Source organism: Podarcis tiliguerta (assembly GCF_965153285.1).
Source record: "Podarcis tiliguerta genome assembly, chromosome: 12".
Lineage (NCBI taxonomy): Eukaryota > Metazoa > Chordata > Lepidosauria > Squamata > Lacertidae > Podarcis > Podarcis tiliguerta.
Window position 1 is genome coordinate 50,080,506 of NC_139545.1, and position 20,617 is coordinate 50,101,122.

Sequence of the window (20,617 nt, forward strand, 5' to 3'; positions counted from 1 at the left end):
TCCCATCAGCCAGCACCTTCTCCACACCATTCCAGGCTCAGATAAGTGATGTTCTTATACCCTGAAGGTCCGTTCGCATGGTGACATGCTGTTCCCCGCAGTCCCATTGAAGGGCTTGATATGACACATTCTGGGACCTGGTGGCAGGCAGAACGCTGGGCGGACACGGGGCGGGGACTGGAATAGCCGGGCAGCAACTCCCCGAGTAGACAATAGATGCAAATCCTTTAGGAGTGTAAAATCTGTTAACAGAGCAAACCCTGCAGCGCTTTAACACCCAGACGAATAAGGCGGCCTGTTTCTCCATCCCAGAGACACCAACCACCTTTCTTCATACAGTGGTACCTTGGGTTAAGAACTTAATTCATTCTGGAGGTCCGTTCTTAACCTGAAACTGTTCTTAACCCAAGATACCACTATAGCTAATGGGGCCTCCCGCTGCTGCCGGACAATTTCTGTTCTCATCCTGAAGCAAAGTTCTTAACCCGAGGTACTATTTCTGGGTTAGCGGAGTCTATAACCTGAAGTGTCTGTAACCCAAGGTGCCACTGTATAAAGAAACAGTCCATTCCAGCTGAGTCTGATGATGTTAACCCAAGAAATACTCTGTCTCCTGATTCCCACAGCAAATGTGTCACTTATTGGGTCAGATCAACACCACAGACTTAAAATGATTCAGCAGTCGCTCCACCTGCATTGCAGGGGTTTGGACCAGATCAAGGTTTCCCAAACTTGGGTCACCAGCTGCTGTCGGACTACAACTCCCATCATCCCTAGCTAGCAGGACCAGTTTTCATGGATGATGGGAATCGTAGTCCTAAAACAGCTGGGAAACCCTGGACTAGATGATCCTTGAGGTCCCTCGAGGCTCCCTCCAACTCTATAGTCCTATGATTCCCAGGGAGCTCTGGGAAGTCTGAGAGGAGGCAATAGGAAACCCAAATAATTTTCATTTGAAAAGTACAATTTCCAGGACTATGGCTGCGACGATTCTATTACAAATTATAGCATTCGTTTTGGAATGAAGGGAGAGAGGAACGGTTAATCATTAATATTATCTACACATAGTAAATTCCGGCACTCTGCTAGGATGGTTACACAAGCTCAAACCCAAAAATGCAGTTATTTGCAAAGTCTAAATCAGACAGGTCAGGAGGCCGTTTCCTGTCTAACCAGCTATCTGAAACTGCTGATGTTAGTTACAGGTCAGAAGGTCGTTTCCTGCCTAGCCAAAAACTGCTGTCAACTAAAAACCACTAGCAAGATGTTTCCTGCTTTGCTTCTGCTTTAAGTAATGCAAGATAAGAAGAGATACGAAGGGAATGCTTAGCTAGCAAAAGAATACACGTGTACAAGGAGGTGGGAGGGGGTGCTTACTGAGCAGAGAAAATGCTTAACCAGCAGAAGAAGTGCTTAGCTAGCAGCCTTAGCCAGCAAATATAGATGTGCCATATAAGGAATAAGTTGGAAACTTGCCAGCTGATTGGGGAAGTTTTGGGGGGAGGTCTGGGAGGTGGGTAAATACTCTAAAGTATAAGAAGGCTTGCAGATGCGTATTGCTGCACAGTCAGATTTCAGAAACTATATTCTGCTGACTGTCTCTGTGCACAGATTCGCAATAAAACTCTTTTCTCCAAAGAAGAAACTTTCCTGGAATTTTTTTATTCTCTTCTCGGTCCTGGGGACGCGGGTAAGCAATTCTCTGGCAAAGTAAAGGGCATAAGCCTACAGCTTGGTGCGTTGGCCGGGAAATTGCCCCACCCCAAGGGGGCCGGGAAGAGCCAGGCTCGACCAGGTGAACAGCTTGGACCGGTGTTGGGGTTCCAGTGCACACCCTGCCTGTTCGTGGGGGGAGCCAGCCACACCGCTCCTGAGTGGAGACACCTGGTCGCGGGAGAAAGGAGACGGCCGAAGGGACGTGGGTGACTTCTGAAGTTAAGGTAAGCTCCGGGAAGTGGTATTGGAGCTTAGGAATAATGGGGCTTGATCACCCCCGGCTGGCCGTGGCAATAAGGTGCCGTCAGCTAGGTAGGGAAGGAAAGGGAAGGAAAGGGAAGGGGGAAACAGGGGAGGGGAGGTGTGTGTTGAGTGAAGATACTCCAGTGCATGTAGATGAGTGGATGAGAGGCTGGGGCTCAGAGCCATCGGCCAAGCGATGTGTGGTCCTTGAAGTGCGGTTCCCAGCAGCGCGAGCTCGTCTGGGCCACTGACAGGACGTGGAGATTGGAGTGTGTGTGATTGCTGGATTAGGTGCGGAGTATCTTATAAAATGGAGTCAGGCGGTAATAAATGCACCCCTTTGCAATGTTTTCTGAACAAATGGAAAGCCGCCACAAAGGATGATGATTGGGGTTTTAAATTGAAGAAAGAAAGATTAAGAACCCTTTGCAAAGTAGACAGGCCCACCCAAGGGACTGGATCGCCTTCCAAAGGAACCTTTGGTGAAAACCTAACAAACCCCTTATGGCAGAACATTATTAAAGTTCACCCTGACCAGGTGCCATATATTTCAACCTGGTAGACAAATGTTGACAAAAATCCCCCTTGGCTGAGAGCGTGCCACACAACCCCGCCTTTGAAGAGGACCCTGCAAAGATAATTAGGTTATTTGAAGGGATCTTTAAAACCTACAAGCCCACCTATGATGATATACAGCTTCTGCTAGACTCCCTCCTGACTACAGAGGAAGTCAGGAAGGTACACACAGGAGCTAGGGATTACTTGAGATCCCAGAACAGACAGGAGGCAGAGATAGAAAATATTTACCCCAGGAGGACTCCCAATTGGGACTATAATGACCCTGGTGGAATAAATGCCCTGGAGACTTACCATAGAACAGTAATAGAGGGCATGAAGAGGGCGGCCAAGCGTCCTATCAATATGGCCAAAATTGCTGAAGTTGTGCAGCCGCCCGGTGTCTTCCTTGAAAGACTGAAAGAAGCATATAGGCCACAATGCCCCCCGGGGAATTAGTGATGGAAGCCCCGCTGAGGGAATATTGGCGCCTCATGATGGTACAAGAAGAGGAGGGGCCTATTCCCACCTGCATTTTAGAGCAAGTAAATCCAGCTGTATGGGCAGAAGATAATCCTCCAGGAATGGCTAAAAATGTACCGCCCGTAATTCTGAAACCCAAACCCTTTGCTAACCCCATAGCTGTACACAAATAGACCAGTATGTTCAGTCTCTCTCTCGAGTTTTCCTTCCCTCAATAGGTGGACCCAGGCTCGCACTCCCTGTGTTTTAGTCGAGCCCTGCACCACTTTGAACCTGGTGACGAAATGTGGGTGAAAGACTGGTCCCAGACTCCGCTTCAGCCCTGCTGGAAGGGACCTTACACCGTGTTACTTCCCACACCCACTGCCGTGAAGGTTGTAGGCATCACCCCTTGGGTCCACCATACTCGTGTGAAAAGGGCAATAACTGACTGGACAGTGATCCCCAATTCACAAGACCCCCTCCAGCTGACCATCTCCAGACGCCTGGCAGACGACCGCTCTGCTGATATCACACCGGAAGCTGATATCTCAACGCACAGCTGAAGAATTGGATGGGAGGGGCGCCCGCGGGCAGCGTCCCCAACTCCGTGCCAGGACTAACCCAGGAAGCTCACCAGGACATTTAATATTTCCATAGGGACTTTCTCTTTTCTTTTTGTTATCTGCTTTATGTCCCACAGCCCTGACCCCACTGAGCCATACCGCATTTATTGGCCTGATGGACTCTGCTACGACTGGTTCGTCTTACCGGTGGTAAGAGATGGTGTGCTCTATGGCTATTGGAAACTGGGATTTGATGAGATTGCCGTCTTAAAACACCCCACTGCCCCGTTGTGGCTCCTCTCCCACACCACTGTCCGGCATGCGTGGATCGTGCTCATACGGGAAGTTGCAGAGACGCTCGAACTCTATCGAGTTCTGGACCGCTTTTGCTGTTGTGGGAGGGTAGTCAACTGTTATATGGGAGGTAGAGCACTGTACCAACCTCATTTGATAGACCAGGTCCTACTCTTAATGCAGGCGATAGATGGGACGGAACCTATCTTAATGCAAGTATTGCAGGGGTGGGAGCCTTAACCAGGTGTGCATTGAAATTGCTAAACAAGTGGTTCAATCCACCCATCAGGGTTAGCAGAAAAGTTGACCCACGTAGTGGGAGCATCAGCTCACCAGTGGACTCTCATCCTTGAGGCTCAACAGATAGTCGGGCACAAATATCAGTGAGCTCTTCAACAATGAGCACACCCCCTGAATATTGGTGGGAGGAACCATGGAAGGATTGGGGTTGGTGGATAGGGGTTATCTCAACCGCTCTTGTCATATGGATGTGTGTTTTCTTTTGCTGGCATGAGCGTCACCGATTTTGTGGGAGGGAACAACCAGCCCCCATCCCCTTGACCCTTCTGGTACTAGCCCTACTTGGGTTGGGTCTGGGAGATGACTCACATATACGGAAAACCGGCCGGTCAGAGCCCTATCATCAGATTTGGAGTAATAATACCTATGTTAGAGATATAGATCGTTTCTCTTCTATGCTTAATCTTTCTGAATGCTGGGTTTGTATGCATATCCCTCCACAATTTAAGAAGCCTGGCATACTACTGCATAGTATTCCAATAAATGAGTCATTTAGAATTAGTAATCTTATGTCAGATGGTCGCACCTATTCACCCCCAGTGTTTCTGTCACTCATGGAACAGGCACCTCGTTGTCTCCGTTTCAATCATAACAGCAGCAATTTTTTAGGTCACTATCCATATTGCAATTGGACTTATGAGTATATTAACGGATCCTCCTGCTTCCAAAAAGGTACTTCCATTTATGATGCTATGTGTGTCGATTTTTATACTTGGTTTACCTGGATGACGGCGCGCAGCAGATCTAACTGCCTGCTCCAGTCTGATTTGTGGTTGCTCTGCGGCACAAGAGCCTACAAAGAAATCCCCTCTGCCTTTTCTGGAACCTGTACTTTAGGAGTAGTCGTACCCCTGGTGTATAAGATGGATAAGCTCCCAACTGTCCGTCTGCGTAACAAAAGGGACGCGAAATCACCTATTAACCAGTATACCGGCACAGCCATCTCTAGGTCCCTTCTACCCCCTTTGGGTGTAGCCATGAATTACCGGGATCTGCATAGATTGGCAAACTGGACCGAGGCTTTGTTTAACTCCACCATCTCGGCCTTAAAAGCAATTAATAAGGAAATGTCAGAGATAAGGGAGGTAGTCCTTCAAAATCGTTACGCTTTGGATGTAGTCCTTGCCTCTAAGGGCGGAGTTTGTGCCTTAATTCATTCCCATTGCTGCATGTACATTTCAGACCAGTCAGCAAATATTTCAGCCACCATCAACCACATGGAAACAATGATAGCTGCAAACCCGCTGAAAGCCACAGGGAGTGATGCATGGGGTTGGATGTATTCCTGGCTCCCTGATGGCAGTTGGCTCAGGAATGTTATAGTATTATTAGCAGGACCTCTATTAATCCTTTTGCTTCTTTGCCTCTGTATCCCCTGCTTATTGCAATGCTTGCAGCAAATGATGCAAAGACTCCTGTCACGGAAGCTAGGACCCACAGTCATCGCTGTGATGAGGGAGTATAGGCCCATACCCCAGAACGAACCTAAGTATTAGGTTGTTCAGAAGAAGAGGAGGGAGTGAAGGGAGAGAGGAACGGTTAATCATTAATATTATCTACACATAGTAAATTCCGGCACTCTGCTAGGATGGTTACACAAGCTCAAACCCAAAAATGCAGTTATTTGCAAAGTCTAAATCAGACAGGTCAGGAGGCCGTTTCCTGTCTAACCAGCTATCTGAAACTGCTGATGTTAGTTACAGGTCAGAAGGTCGTTTCCTGCCTAGCCAAAAACTGCTGTCAACTAAAAACCACTAGCAAGATGTTTCCTGCTTTGCTTCTGCTTTAAGTAATGCAAGATAAGAAGAGATACGAAGGGAATGCTTAGCTAGCAAAAGAATACACGTGTACAAGGAGGTGGGAGGGGGTGCTTACTGAGCAGAGAAAATGCTTAACCAGCAGAAGAAGTGCTTAGCTAGCAGCCTTAGCCAGCAAATATAGATGTGCCATATAAGGAATAAGTTGGAAACTTGCCAGCTGATTGGGGAAGTTTTGGGGGGAGGTCTGGGAGGTGGGTAAATACTCTAAAGTATAAGAAGGCTTGCAGATGCGTATTGCTGCACAGTCAGATTTCAGAAACTATATTCTGCTGACTGTCTCTGTGCACAGATTCGCAATAAAACTCTTTTCTCCAAAGAAGAAACTTTCCTGGAATTTTTTTATTCTCTTCTCGGTCCTGGGGACGCGGGTAAGCAATTCTCTGGCAAAGTAAAGGGCATAAGCCTACAGGAAAGCTATTGTTTATTTACTTATTTTATTTCTGCATCACTTCCCACACAAAAGTCTCAAAGCAGCTATCAACAATAAGGAATACAACATAAGTACAATGTGTAAAACTAAGCCAACTTGGTATCTCCAGGCAGGGTGTGGGGCAGATGGAATGTCCCCTTCCTGAAACCTTGGAGTGCTGCTGCCAGTCAGTGTGGACACTATCAAGCTGGATGGACAAATGGTCAGTATAAGGCAGCTTCCTATGTTCTTATGTTCCCCAAGCATAGGAAGTCATTTCAGTGGCAGCTTGTAAATAAACCAAGTCTGTCATGAGTGTCTTCTCAACCCTGAAAATTATTTAAGTGTGTAGACTGGGGTGGGATATTATGGGCTGTTCTAGGGTCCTGCAAGGGTAGCCTTTTACAGCTCAAACCTGCAGAGTCAAAAGCCACTCAGCCACTCACGTCTTGTATATTAAGCAATTCTCTATGCACAAACTCCTGAGCAATTTCGCACACCTACACAACAATCACAGTCTGGAAAATGGTAGTGTTTTTAAATAGGAATATGATGGTAATGTACTGGGGGTGGGAGCTTTAAGTGCTTAACCTCTTGTGCCGCAAACGCTCTAGGCTTTCAACCAGCCTGCCAGCACAGCCTTTTTAGCAGGACAAGGGGATCTGTTGGACTCCAATGCCCATGAGCTCCAGCCAGCAGGGCTGGGGGCTAGGGATGATAAGGATTATAGTCTTAACAACCTCTGAAAGGGCACAAGTTTCTCATCCCTGCTCTAGAGAGTGAGGACACTCCAGGTTGTGGTGGTGGTCTGTGTGCTATCAGCTGACCCCCCAAATAGAGCGACACCAGACTTATAAACCCATCTTTCTAGGTTAGCCCCTCAGTCTGAGCAAACAATGCAGGCTCTCTTTTACCTAACACCACATTGCTTTGTACCGACTCTGGCCTAACTCGCTTTGTTTATCTGATTTGCTTTGGGATCTCCAGAAGCCATGATTTATACTTCCTACCTCTGGTTCACACAAGACCATTTGTGTGGTCCGGGAAAGGGCTGTTATTGTGATAACTATTTTAATATTAGGCTGTCTGTCCGTACGCTCCTTATTACATTTTGATCACCATTGTTTTGTAATGTGCCTTGAATGTTGTACATGCGGTATAAGAATCAAATAAATAAATAATGGATAAATTGAGTTGTGTCGGATCCAGAGTCTGTGGCCACCTGCCACAAACTAGGCCTCGGGCCCAGCTGTTGAATATATAACCAAGCCCATGTTCTGCATGTATTTACTTAAAGCTGAACTCAGGGGCGAGGAACCTCAGACTTAGAGGCTGAGTGTGGCCCTTCAGGCCCCTCTACCTGGCCCGTGAAACTCTCCTCAGGCTGCACCCCTGAAATTGCCTGGTTTTATACCCCCAAGTGTTTTCCCCTGGCTGGAATCTGCCCTTGAATACTGATAGCGCCTCTTGCCTGCCTGGATGGAGGTCAATCTTGAGGCCTGTGAGTTTCCTCAGGGCTCGTAAGCAGGAGATAAGCCCCAGCTGCGGCTTCCTGGCTGAATTTCAGCCTAGAGATCCCTATCTAAGGAGTGCTGCCATAGCCCTTTCTCCCAAGGCCCTTGAGGAGCCAGGGTGCTGTTTTGTGCCGGCTAGCAAGGAGAAGAGAAAGCAAGGGAGGCCAGCAAATCTGCCTGCATGCCTTGCCGATCTCAAGGCCTGTGAGTTTTTCCGTTTGTTTCTTGCTCTGTTGCTTCTATGGATAAACAGTGGGCGTTTCTTGTTGCAGATGCTTGTGGGGAGCAATTTGTAGCGGGTGTTAAGTTGCTCAAAAGTGTGGGGTTGGTTTGCACAGAATGGGGCTTTCTTCCTTCAGTTGCCAAGTCCATTGGTTGTTTAAACGTCCTAGGTTTTGTTTTTTTCCTAGCTGTTTGGTTAGATTGGAAATCTAATGCTTTTGACAATGTCGTTTAGCTTGTTTACCTTACGACAGAATTGTTACTTTGGTGTTGGTTGGATCAGTTCGTCTGATTTTTGCGTATTGTTTTTCTTGTTACTTTGTTCCCTGCTCCGGGCCTGGAAATACTCCGCGAAGAGCAGGCTATAAATACTCTTAAAAAGAAAAAAAAGGGGAGGGGGAGTGGCCATTGGGTTGAATTAGGCTTGCCACCCCCGACTCAAACCACTGAAAAATGACAAGGATGTATCACAGCATGGAACATTGTTTTTCCTGTTGCAAATTGTTGTGCTTACTCACCAAAACAGCAATGCAATTTGTTAGAATCCAGGCATAGTATATATGTTTTGAGCAGAAATAGCCTCTTTTAAGAGTATTGTGTTCCTTTCATTTGCTGGCTTTGCGTGAGGCAAATGGTTTGAGTAGTAGTACTCTGAGGAAACAGTCTAGCTGAAAATGTTCCTCCAGGTAAATGAATCGGGAGTCTCTCAACCCACACTTCGTTCTTCTGGGGAATATCCCACAGCCATGTTTAAACACATTTACATTTTCTCAGGAGTCGGGTACTTTTCCTGTCTCCCACGACTCCTGGGAAAACATAAATGACTTTAAACATGGCCACCCTGACAAAACCATGGTGCAGCCATTTTGTTTTTTCTGCACGTTTCGCTATTGACCATTTTAAGCCTGCATTGTTGGAGGAGGCCCTCCATAGATTTTTTATTTAACCTTAATGCTTGCATGTAAAATGACATTCAAAATGGAAAGAGAAAGCTTTATGCCCTTCCGTTCTTCCTGGGAATTATCGCAAGGAGCGGGAAGATAAAAGTTGCCCAAAAATGGGCATCGAGAATTTGACAACCTGTTCTCCGCCCTCAGTCTCACTTGGGCAGCGATTGAGTTTTCATGTCCCGCTGCTGGCTGGTGAAGTTTTAGCAATGACATACCCAGCTAGGAATCGAATCACTTTGATGCCTTATCTCCCGAGATAAGGTTTAGTGGCCTGTTTGGTGGCTGTTGTAATGCTACTTTAACAGCTTCTTCTTGAAGTGTCACGGAAGTGCTTTATTGCCTATTGTGAGAATGGAAAAGTTGACACCATTCGCAGCAGCCTTTTGCAAGATGGCTGCCAAGGGCCCCCAACAAAATGGCCGCTGCCTGGTCGGTTGAAACTTGTGCCTTTTGCTTTCCCCCTACAATAACTGCCACTGGGGGGTGCTGCTTGAAAAGAAGATGGTCTTCGTTGAAAACCAGATGTTCACTTTCCATGGAGGATGAGAAGGGGTGGGGGAGACAAGCTGGGCCGCGGGAATTCACGGTATCAAGGGGGCACATCCCACCCACCCACCCACCCCAAATATAATGGCCCCTGTCAGAAGACCTGTGGCATACTGCTTCCTGCAACTGGGAAGCTTTAAATTTTGTGGCTTTAAGAGCAGAAAGGCATCCACACTGGCTGGGGGAGGAGGGGTTCATCTTTTAAGAAGTGGGTAAAATTAGATATAATGTTATTGCTGCTGTGAAATCATGACCTCTTGAGCTCAAAATAAGAGGCATTTGTCTAGTAAGGCACTCCCGTTGAGAGTTTTTCTTCCCCCACACACTGAGATTCTGCAAATCGCTGGATAGCAAATGCAGGACAAAGTGGGAGGAAAAAGGACAGTTTTCCCTTGCTTAAGAGGCAACGTTTTTTGGGAGCAACATTTTTAGGTGGTTTCTACAGCTAGTGCTCGGGGTGTCCTGAGCAGAGAAAAACTCTAAAAATTCTCACTTTCTCTAGGGAATATTGGCCAAAAAGAACCCCCCTTAATGCATCTCACTACCAAGGAAATGTAACAAGCAAATAGAAAGAGGACCTATCCAGTTGACGCTGACACAAAACCCCACACATACACTATAAAAAAGAAAATAAGTTTTACCCCCTCCTCTCCCCCTTTTTTCCCTTCTCTTTTTTCCTTTTCTTCCCCGACCTTATACTGTACTCAACACAGTCTCACAACAAATGTAACCGATCTGTAGAAAGAACTTTACAACCTGAAAAAAGAGACAATGCCTGTACTTTTGTAAACCAAGAAAATCTTTAATAAAAATGATTTTTAAAAAGTAATAAAGAAAAACCCAGTATACACTATGTAAACACTACACATTTAATGCACATCCGCCCCGCCCCCCCCAATCTTGGGAACTGTAATTTGTTAAAATACAAATACCTCAAAAGCCCACCTTTTCTGTGTTCTTTGGCACACACAAAGCCTTAAATCCCCATACCGTACCACAACTATAATTGGGGCTAAATATGACCTTTCATTCAGTAATGCATACCTGTCTCCAGCTCACTCCCTTTGTTGTCTCACTTCTGCTGAGTTTTACATTCCTCAGGGCAAATACTCTGTCCTCTTGTACTTTGTAAAGTGCAATGAACATTGATTATATTATTGCCAGTATAGGTATTAACCTCTGAGAACTCTTTAAGCAGGGCAATGATGGTAACTTTTCCACCCCCAATGTATGACTCCCAACACCTAGTGCTCAGGTGGAAGTTCCATGACTAACACATGTTATTCAGAAAGATCGACTTCCTCTATGAATGTAACACGAGGTAGCCAACATGAAGCCTTCCAGAAGTTTTCCGTTTCAGCTCCCGCCATCTCTGACCATTGACCAAACTTGCTGGTGCTAATGGGACTTGTAGGCCACAACATTGTGGGGGTTGGGGTGGGCTAACCTTTTAAAACACACACACGCCTGAGCTTTAAATGCAGAATTACTAGTAGTTTACATGACACATTTGCTGGGATCTTGGAAAGACGTCCACAGTAAACAGCTTCAGAGTTGGAGATCTTCAACTCTGTATTGGATCAGGACTGGTTCAGCTGAGCTAGCGATTTAGGAATTACATGACGGAAGATTTGCATGTTGTTTTGGCACCACGGCGTGTAGGGAATCGAAAGCAGAGAGCCAGCCTTCTGTCTCCAGAAGGCAGAGGGCGCCATTTGCCCATGCTTGGTAATTTGAGGATAGCCAGTCAAGCAACCAAGTTAATCCTTTTGGCTCACCTGCCATGAATGCTCTGCGTTTGGGCCAGGAATTCATTGGGCACTGTGAGCTTATTTTGGCAGGGCGCAAATTCATGCTCTCCCACATTTTGAAGATGAAAATGGGGGCAGTCTTGTCTTCATGCAACACCCCTACACCCTTATCACACTCCCTCCATGGTGATGAAGCCTCTCCTCTGAAGAAATGATTTTGCAGTGCAACAGAAAGAGATCTCAGAAACAGGTGTGGTAGCAAACTAAGCATTGGTTTCCTTTAAAACAGAAGAGAAAAGTAGCACTTGTGTGCTAGAGCCTCCAGGGGCCATTGCATAGATCGGATCTCCCTCTCCATTCACGGAGAAGGTGGTCTTCCTCTCAAATCTACTCCTCTGAGTGTGCCGAAATCTCTGCTGCCTTTGCCACAAAGCGAGCATTCAGACTTTGGGACGTGGCAATAATGAAGAAACTAACATGCCACCTTGAGTCACTGAGATACCCGAAGGCAACAGATTTTCAGCAACTTGGAGTGACCACCTTCTTTTCTGTTAATCGGAAGATGGTGAAACACAAGTATACACAGATCTGGGTCTCATAACTGGTTTGTTTAAATTTGCAACGACAGTCTGGAGTTGGAAGTGCTGCTTTTAAGGATAGTCCCCAAGAGGACCTAAAAGTTAGAGAAATGCAAAAGTATAATTTAGAAATCATTTTCCTCACCTGCATCTGGTATTTGAAGTTAGTGTGTGGTGCTATAGATGGCTATACAGTTGGGTATTGTTTATGTTGGAATATTTAGGAATATTTTGTTTCTTACAATAAAAATTTCCTAAAACTTTAAAAGATAGTGTGTTCTGCTGGATCCAAAGCCCTTTTGTTCCTCTGACACACCTGGAACAGGAAGAGAGGTTGTCAGCCAACTCTGGAGCTGGCACACTTATTATCGCTTCCATTGGGAGCAGCAGAAGGGAAAATCCAGGAAAACAACTCACCTGAAGAAAGGTGGAAAAGGGGAAATGTTGGCACAGTTTTCCCACTAACAGTCGTACCTTGGTTTTCAAACAGCTTTGTTCTCGAATATTTTGGCTCCCAAACGCTGCAAACCCGGATTCTGGTTTGCGATCTATTTTTGGAAACCGAACGTCTCGATGGGGCTTCCACGGCTTCCGGTTGGCTACAGGAGCTTCCTGGGTTTCTGAACGTTTTGGAAGTCGAACGGACTTCTGGAATGGATTCCGTTCGACTTCCAAGGTTACGACTGTACTTGTTCCTCTGCCTCAGACTCTCACTCTCCTGCCCCTGTGTGATTGCCCTACCCTGGTATGGTCCAGTGCAAAAGTTAAGCATTTTTCAAACGTATTTATTTGAATGGGAAATGGTTTACCCTCAAACGTCACCCTTTTGTGACAATCGATGGGCTCTGAAAGTGCTTAATTCTGGCTGGAGCTGGCCTTCAATGTTCCACAGTAGGCCTTCATTTTGTTTTATTTTACTTCGTTTCGAAATAGATCTGGTGGTGCTTTTTATAGAAATGGCTGCCACTCAGAACACACTCAAACATTTTATTATCTGGATAAGCAGCTGGGAGAGTGGGAATGGGATGGAAGCTGGTGCAAATATCCACACATTAGCAGCCTTAAAAAAAGAAGGCAGCCTAATACCCCAAACCCAGAATAGCTACAGCAATTGACTGCAGAGAGGTATGAGAAAATAGGGGCTGTCCTAGCTTAATGGGGGAAGTTGGACCGTGTGCAAGCTAAGGAAAGAACCAGGGCCAGAGATCTGATGGCTTATTCAGTTGATCTATGATACAGCAGCGTGATGAATTATAAGCATGCTGGATATGCAGCTTCAGAATAGCTGCCATAACTTGGGGTCAGGGGATATGGTAGCTAGATCAGGGTTGGGCAGGCCTTCAGGCTCGCAAGATCCACTTTGCTTTTAACTGGAACACAAAGACCCGCCAGGTGGAGGGCTGATACAAAAGATATACACTTAGTACATGACAGCAGGGGTATAAAACTCAGCATGTTGTGGATATGGTGAAGTTTTCCTTGCTCTCTTATACAGTGGTACCCAGTGGCGTAGCGTGGGTTGTCAGCACCCGGGGCAAGGCAAGTAATTTGCGCCCCCTAACCCGGGGCAAGGCAAGTAATTTGCGCCCCCCCCACTGCACTGTCCCTCCCCCAGACAGTCCCTCGCTCTCTCTCTGCACCGCACTGCATCGCACGCCTGGCACCCCCCTCCACGGTGGGCGGCGACCCGGCGGCTCGGATTGGATTCGCACAGCCAGCACTGCAGTGAGAGAGAGTGAGTGAGCCAAGTAGGGGCAGAGAGCTGCGAGTGCGAGTGCGCCCCCCCCCAGATGTTGCGCCCGGTGCGGCCGGCCCCCCCTGCACGCCCATGCTACGCCACTGGTGGTACCTCAGGTTACAGACTCTGCTAACCCAGAAATAGTACCTTGGGTTAAGAACTTTACCTCAGGATGGTAAAATTTCGAGGGTTGGCATGGTGGCAGCGGGAGGCCCCATTAGCTAAAGTGGTACCTCAGGTTAAGAACGGTTTCAGGTTAAGAATGGACCTCCAGAACGAATTAAGTTCTTAACCCGAGGTAGCACTGTGAGCATGGCTGGGGCAGCCCGGTCTGATGGGCGTCATATAAATAATACAATTATTATAATTGCTATTATTACTAGGATCTGGGGACATGTTGGAAGATTCGGGACAAAAGGAACTAATTCTTCACACAGCCCTTAGTTAAACTGTGGGGCTCGTTTCCACAGGAAGTAGTGGTGTCCACCAACTTGGATGGCATTAAAAGACGTGTTAGAAGCATCAGCGGAGGATAAAACTATCTGTGACTACTATGAACAAGTGGCTGTGTCCCACCTAGAATCATAGAATCATAGAGTTGGAAGAGACCACAAGGGCCATCGAGTCCAACCCCCTGCCAAGCAGGAAACACCATCAGAGCACTCCTGACATATGGTTGTCAAGCCTCTGCTTAAAGACCTCCAAAGAAGGAGACTCCACCACACTCCTTGGCAGCAAATTCCACTGTCAAACAGCTCTTACTGTCAGGAAGTTCTTCCTAATGTTTAGGTGGAATCTTCTGTCTTGTAGTTTGGATCCATTGCTCCGTGTCCGCTTCTCTGGAGCAGCAGAAAACAACCTTTCTCCCTCCTCTATGTGACATCCTTTTATATATTTGAACATGGCTATCTTATCACCCCTTAACCTCCTCTTCTCCAGGCTAAACATGCCCAGCTCCCTTAGCCGTTCCTCATAAGGCATCGTTTCCAGGCCTTTGACCATTTTGGTTGCCCTCCTCTGGACACGTTCCAGTTTGTCAGTGTCCTTCTTGAACTGTGGTGCCCAGAACTGGACACAGTACCTCAACACCTCAACTCCCAGAGGCATTAACCCCCTGAAAGCCAGTTGCTGGGAATCACATGTTAGGAGAGAATGCTGTTGCAGCTGCTGGAGGGTGGAGATTGCTTTTTGCGGGCTTCCCATAGGCATCTGGTTGGCTGCTGTGGGAACAGTGCTGTGCTAGAATTCTGAGCCCAAGAATTTGTACCCAAATGGACCCCTTCCATGCAAGGATCCACTCCTAGTGGGGTGGGTGGGTGCTGAGATTCATTTTGTTGCCATTGTTAAACTTTTGGGAGTCAGACGCCCTTGCCAATCTACAGTGGTACCTCAGGTTAAGAACTTAATTCATTCCGGAGGTCCGTTCTTAACCTGAAACTGTTCTTAACCTGAGGTACCACTTTAGCTAATGGGGCCTCCTGCTGCCACTTCTCCACTGCTGCGCGATTTCTGTTCTTATCCTGAAGCAAAGTTCTTAACCCAAGGTACTATTTCTGGGCTAGCAGAGTCTGTAACCCGAAGCGTCTGTAACCCGAGGTACCACTGTACTTGATTTCAAGATGCCAGGCTTTAGTCGAGCTTCCTGCATTGTTGTGGGATTAGATGACCCTAGGAGTCCCTTCCAACTCTACAAAAAGATAAAATTAAAAAAATGATTCCATGAATGTAAAGAGCTCCAGGCAGATTTGTTCCAGTTTTCTGTTGCTGCTTTCTTTAAAAAAAGAAAAGAAAAATCTTGTTAAGCGCCTAGTAATTTTAAAATCTGATATTAATTAATTGAATTAAAATAATCAAGAGCTTTCTAGGTGATCAGCCTGACCTTTATTTAGCACTAAATGGGATGTGTAAGAGATTCATTAGGATGGATGTTATAAACACATTAATAGAATTTGGAATGCAAAAAAGAAAACCCACATAAAATTTTAGAGGAGTGAGTTCAAAAGTGTGTGTGTGTGTGTGTGTGTGTACACACATTTTGATTGCACCTGAGATTTCTTGCAATGAACACTCCACATCTCCAGTTAAAAGGCTCTTAGTGATCCATCCCCATACCTATTTCCTGTTGTGGAGATGGGGGCGTGATTAATGAAATCAATCCTCCTGGCAAACTGGGAATATCCCCTCCCTCACCAAGTTTAGGTTATTCCACCACTCTTCAGCAGTTTCTTTAAGTGGCTCACGTAAATGTAAACAAGCTTTAATAACAAACTGAGAGAAAACCTTAACAAAATAACATAATGTCTGAGAGAAACTAAAACAGCATCATGAGGCAAGAAAACAAGAAGAGACCGTTGGTCCTCTTAAGTGACACTCTTAACGGAACACACACTGAAGAGAGGGGCTGATACCGAAGCAAAACACACAAGCCCCGCCCACCAGATACCAAGCACTCTACTATTCAAATTAGGGCCTAGTGTTTTTCTTACATTTCCAACCTCTGTCAATTTCATTCACACATGTTCTGTCCCATTGCAGCATAAATTAAGCACTAAATTTTGCATTTAGTGCTCAAACCCCATTAACCTGTGATTTAAAAACAAATCCATATGAAAATTCATTAAATACACATTTTATTATTTGATATGAATGTGTGCTGGTTGCAGAGCTAGTGATTTCCTCTCAGCTACCCAGTGAGCCTCATAGCAAAGCAGGGATTGGAACCCAGGTCTCCCTATTCCAGGTCCACTACACCACATCAGATCTCTCCCGCTTCCCTTTGAATAGTTTCCTTGTATTTAAATGCATCACATGGAACAGGAATAAGGAGAGTGAAGCAATTGGACCTTATCTCGTCCTCTACCTGTTGCCGAGGCTGCATAGGGCATAGCGAGATGCAGAAGGAGACATGATCTAGCCCATTTTCAGGAAGATTAAGTCCTCTCCTTCGGATTAGTAAGAGGACACCGCTGCAAATGTGTCCGAATTCTGGGAAACGGCCCTGACCAAGAGTCTGTAACAGTATCCTCCTAGCCTCTGAGCCTCTCTCCATCTCCAGTAATCTCTACGTCTAAAATCAATACGGCTGCTGAACCCCATCCATTTGTCATGAGTGTTTGTTTCCTGTGATTTCTTGTCCTCTTGCCAGGTAAGTCCTTGGCTAGCGATGCAGGCCAAGTCCCGCTGCACAAATGTGCCAATGTGACTGCCAGACGGCGCGATGCTGGCTCTCGTTACAGCCATATCAGAGAGGAAGCTGGCTTGGGACGTTAATTGTGGTTTTTTCCTAAAGGCCACCCAGTGAATCTTGGGGCACGGTTACATGAAGCTAAGGCTGGAGACAGACGGTCATTTCTAAGAGGCTTGGAAGCTGTTGGAGAGGCCTCGTTTCCCATGGTGTGCAGCAACACATTTATTTTGCCACTCGGCAAACGTGCAAAGTGTGTGCAAATGGTACAAAACTGTGAAAAAGAAAAAGCACCTAACAAGTCAGAGCCCGGAGTGGGGAGGCCACCAGGAAAGGGCCATTGGTGGACCTCTCAACCAGTAAGAACAGAGGAAACTGCCTTCTTCTGAGTCAGACCGCTGGTCCATCTACCTCTGTATTGTCTACATTGACTGGGGGTGGCTCTCCAGGGTTCCAGGTGGGAGAAGAAGAAGAAGAAAGAAGAAGAGGAGGAGGAGGAGGAGTTTGGATTTGATATCCCGCTTTATCACTACCCTAAGGAGTCTCAAAGCGGCTAACATTCTCCTTTCCCTTCCTCCCCCACAACAAACACTCTGTGAGGTGAGTGAGGCTGAGAGACTTCAGAGAAGTGTGAATAACCCAAGGTCACCCAGCAGCTGCATGTGGAGGAGCGGGGACGCGAACCCGGTTCACCAAATTACGAGTCCACCGCTCTTAACGACTACACCACACTGGCTCCCTACCTGGAGATGCCAGGGATCAATACATGGCTCCTTCTGCATTCATGCTAGATGTTCTACCACTGAGCTATGGCCCTTCCTCAGGTCAGAGAAGATGGGGCACTCAGAATGCAAAATGCACTTGCCCGATAACCCATGCAAACAGTCCAATCCATGTGCTAATTGCTTTTTTAAAAATGTCAGCCCTATACCTTATGTGGTGTCTTTTCAATGTTGAACAGCTCTTACTGTAAGAAAGTTCTTCTTTAGTCAGAAACTCCTTTCTTGTAACTTGAAGCCGTTGCTTCAAGTGCAAATAGTGTGCAGTACTCCATCATTCAGACTGGCCTCAACTCGGGCTGCCTGTATGTGTGTCTCATCGGTTTCCAGCCTAATGGAAGGGATCATATTCAGCCCCTGCAGTACACACGAGGCATGATCTGCTCCGAAGTTTTCACACACAAGAGAAGTTATGTGCAGCCACACCCTGCACCTTCTGTTTGCAGTCCAGCACAAAGATCTGGTCCAATACATTTCGGCACCTGAGGCAAACCACAAAATGTCACACACTGCCACCAGGGAAGAAGGGAAGAATAGATTTTCACATCAGGTCAGGATGGGGGCGGGGAGACCAGTAGCAATTCCCATTTTCCAAGAGGCCACTGTAGTATAATAATAATAATAATAATAATAATAATAATAATAATAATATAATATATAGTACTGTGGTACCTTGGGTTAAGAACTTAATTTGTTCTGGAGGTCTGTTCTTAACCTGAAACTGTTCTTAACCTGAGGTACTTTAGCTAATGGGGCCTCCTGCTGCCGCCGCACAATTTCTGTTCTCATCCTGAAGCAAAGTTCTTAACCCAAGGTACTACTTCTGGGTTAGTGGAGTCTGTAACCCGAGGTACCACTGAATAATAATAATAATAATAATAATAATAATAATAATAAACAACAAATAATGTTTTTTTGTACTCCACCCATCTTTCTTGGCTGCCCCAGCTACTCTGGGTGGCTTTCAACAGAATATACAAAAATGCAACCAAAGCGCCATGGTGGCAGGTTGAAATTGATGCGGATCCAAGGAGCACTTAACAGCTGTTGCTACCACCATGGCAACAGCAGGGGCAATGCCTTCCTTGGAGGCTGGCTCTGCTACCCCTGTAGATCCTTCCACCTGAGGCAGCCACCTCATCTTGCCTCATGGATGAGCCAGACTTGCCTACACAGGCAAAGAAAACAGGAGGTGGCCTATCATGGCTGGACTTGGTTCATCCTTGAATGAAACAGGCATTGTGGGTTTTCACAGCAGCCCCACAAGAACCTGCAGAACCTGCTTGCTCAAAGACAGGAGTGGTACAAGGTGTTCAAGCACCTTGAGCAACAATGGTTCTGTCTCCAAACGCCAACGACGGCCTCCCCTTTCCCCACCTCGCCTTTGCTCTTCATCTCCCGATTCCTCTCCCCCTGCCTTGCAATGCAATTGTATTTCAACAAAATCCGCTCTGCAAACAATTAACAATGTTATTTCCTGGGTTGGTGTAATTCCCGCTGTATATTTAACAGAGCATTCGCTTCGGTGAGCACTTGTATTGCTTGGAAATCCTTAAGTGTTTTATAATGCACAGTAGGGAAGGCCTGCAAAATCTATGATCCATCAAGCCAAATGCACCACATGGGTACCCTAGCTTGTTCAAGTGCTTGACAAAGGTGTGCCACCTGGGGGCTTCTGACGCCTGAAGCAGCGGCCTCACCTGCCTCATGGCTGCGCCAGCTCTGCTTCCTTTTCACATGCTCGAAAGCCTTTTTTCAGGGGGAGAGGGTGGTTTTGTTCCTTCAGCAAAGTCTCCCCTCCTCTGCCTAATCACCACCTATGCTATAGATTTGTAAAATATTTGTGTCATGGTTGTCTTTGACCCTTGTCCAATTTCAGCTGTGCTAGACTCATAAATATCTGTCTCTCTTTCTCCCTCCTCCTTCCTTTTTCCTTTTCCTTCCCACAGGCAGCCTGCATGAGTCTCATCCTCCCTTGCTTAATAACAGTGAGTCACTATTCACACAACACTAAATTAAGCTGCTAATTAAATATGAGGGTTTTCTTGTTAAGGCTCTAGACACGCTGTACTTAAACAGCACGCTAAATTATTATTTGCTTGCATCTTTCCTCAACTTAAAAGCGGGGGGAGGGGGGGGACAACGACTTTTCATTCAGCTTGACTGAACCGAAGACAAGCCCGCGCTTGCAGAGGCACAGATTCCAATTCTCTTTGGGCCTTGAGGTTGTGCCATTTTTTTTATTTTAAATCCAGATTCTACAGAAGCTGTGGAAGTGATTTGAGTTTGCTGTATAAAAATTCGGCTGGTTATGCCAAGCGCTTGCAATTTAGGAAAAACGCAAATGAGGATGGTTCCAAACTCTGCCCCTTTCTTCCTCCCAAAGTCAATTCCAAGATTCTGCCTCCCTCACTTCCATCACAGCCTCGCCTTTTCCATCAAACCATTGGCATCACCCTCTCAATTTCTTGCCCTACTAGAAAAAAAGCCAAAGTTCCTGGAACTTCATTCCTCTGGTCAGGAGAGGGCAGGGTTGAATCTAGCTGATAGTCAGAGGAAATACACTTTGTACTTTCCCATTAAACCCCAAGACTTTGACCTGCTCCCCCACTCTCTGCCCCGCCCCTGAGAGGCAGCCATGAAACTTGCTCCAACCATGTAAGCTTAGAATCACTTTTTGTAGCTGCGTCACATCCCTAACTTATGTTCAGCTTGTAATTGACTATAATCCCACAGGCCTGTTTCACATACACGAATAACAAGTGACAAAAGATTGACAAGCCTTTTCTGTAGCAGTTCCAGAAGTCTTAAACAGTTTCCTGTGCATTACAACATTGTACCTCTTTGATAAGTTTCAGGAAACCTCCTTATTTTTGCTGCTCACTCTTCAATATGGTGTAGCTCAAACTGATTTCTGGCCATTGTTTGAATGATACGATTTTAAGTACAGTCGTACCTTGGAAGTCGAATGAAATTTATTCCGGAAGTCC

The 20,617-nt window shown here is 46.2% G+C and overlaps 1 long non-coding RNA gene across 1 annotated transcript in view; it reads left to right on the forward strand.

Moving 5' to 3' along the window:
- Nucleotides 1-7,544: 7,544 nt before the first annotated feature.
- LOC310661147 overlaps nucleotides 7,545-20,617 on the forward strand; it is a 42,183-nt gene continuing 29,110 nt past the window's right edge. The window contains exons 1-2 of the long non-coding RNA XR_014503779.1: nucleotides 7,545-8,083; nucleotides 19,577-19,615. This is a non-coding gene — a long non-coding RNA (uncharacterized lncRNA). The remainder of the gene's footprint in view (nucleotides 8,084-19,576; nucleotides 19,616-20,617) is intronic.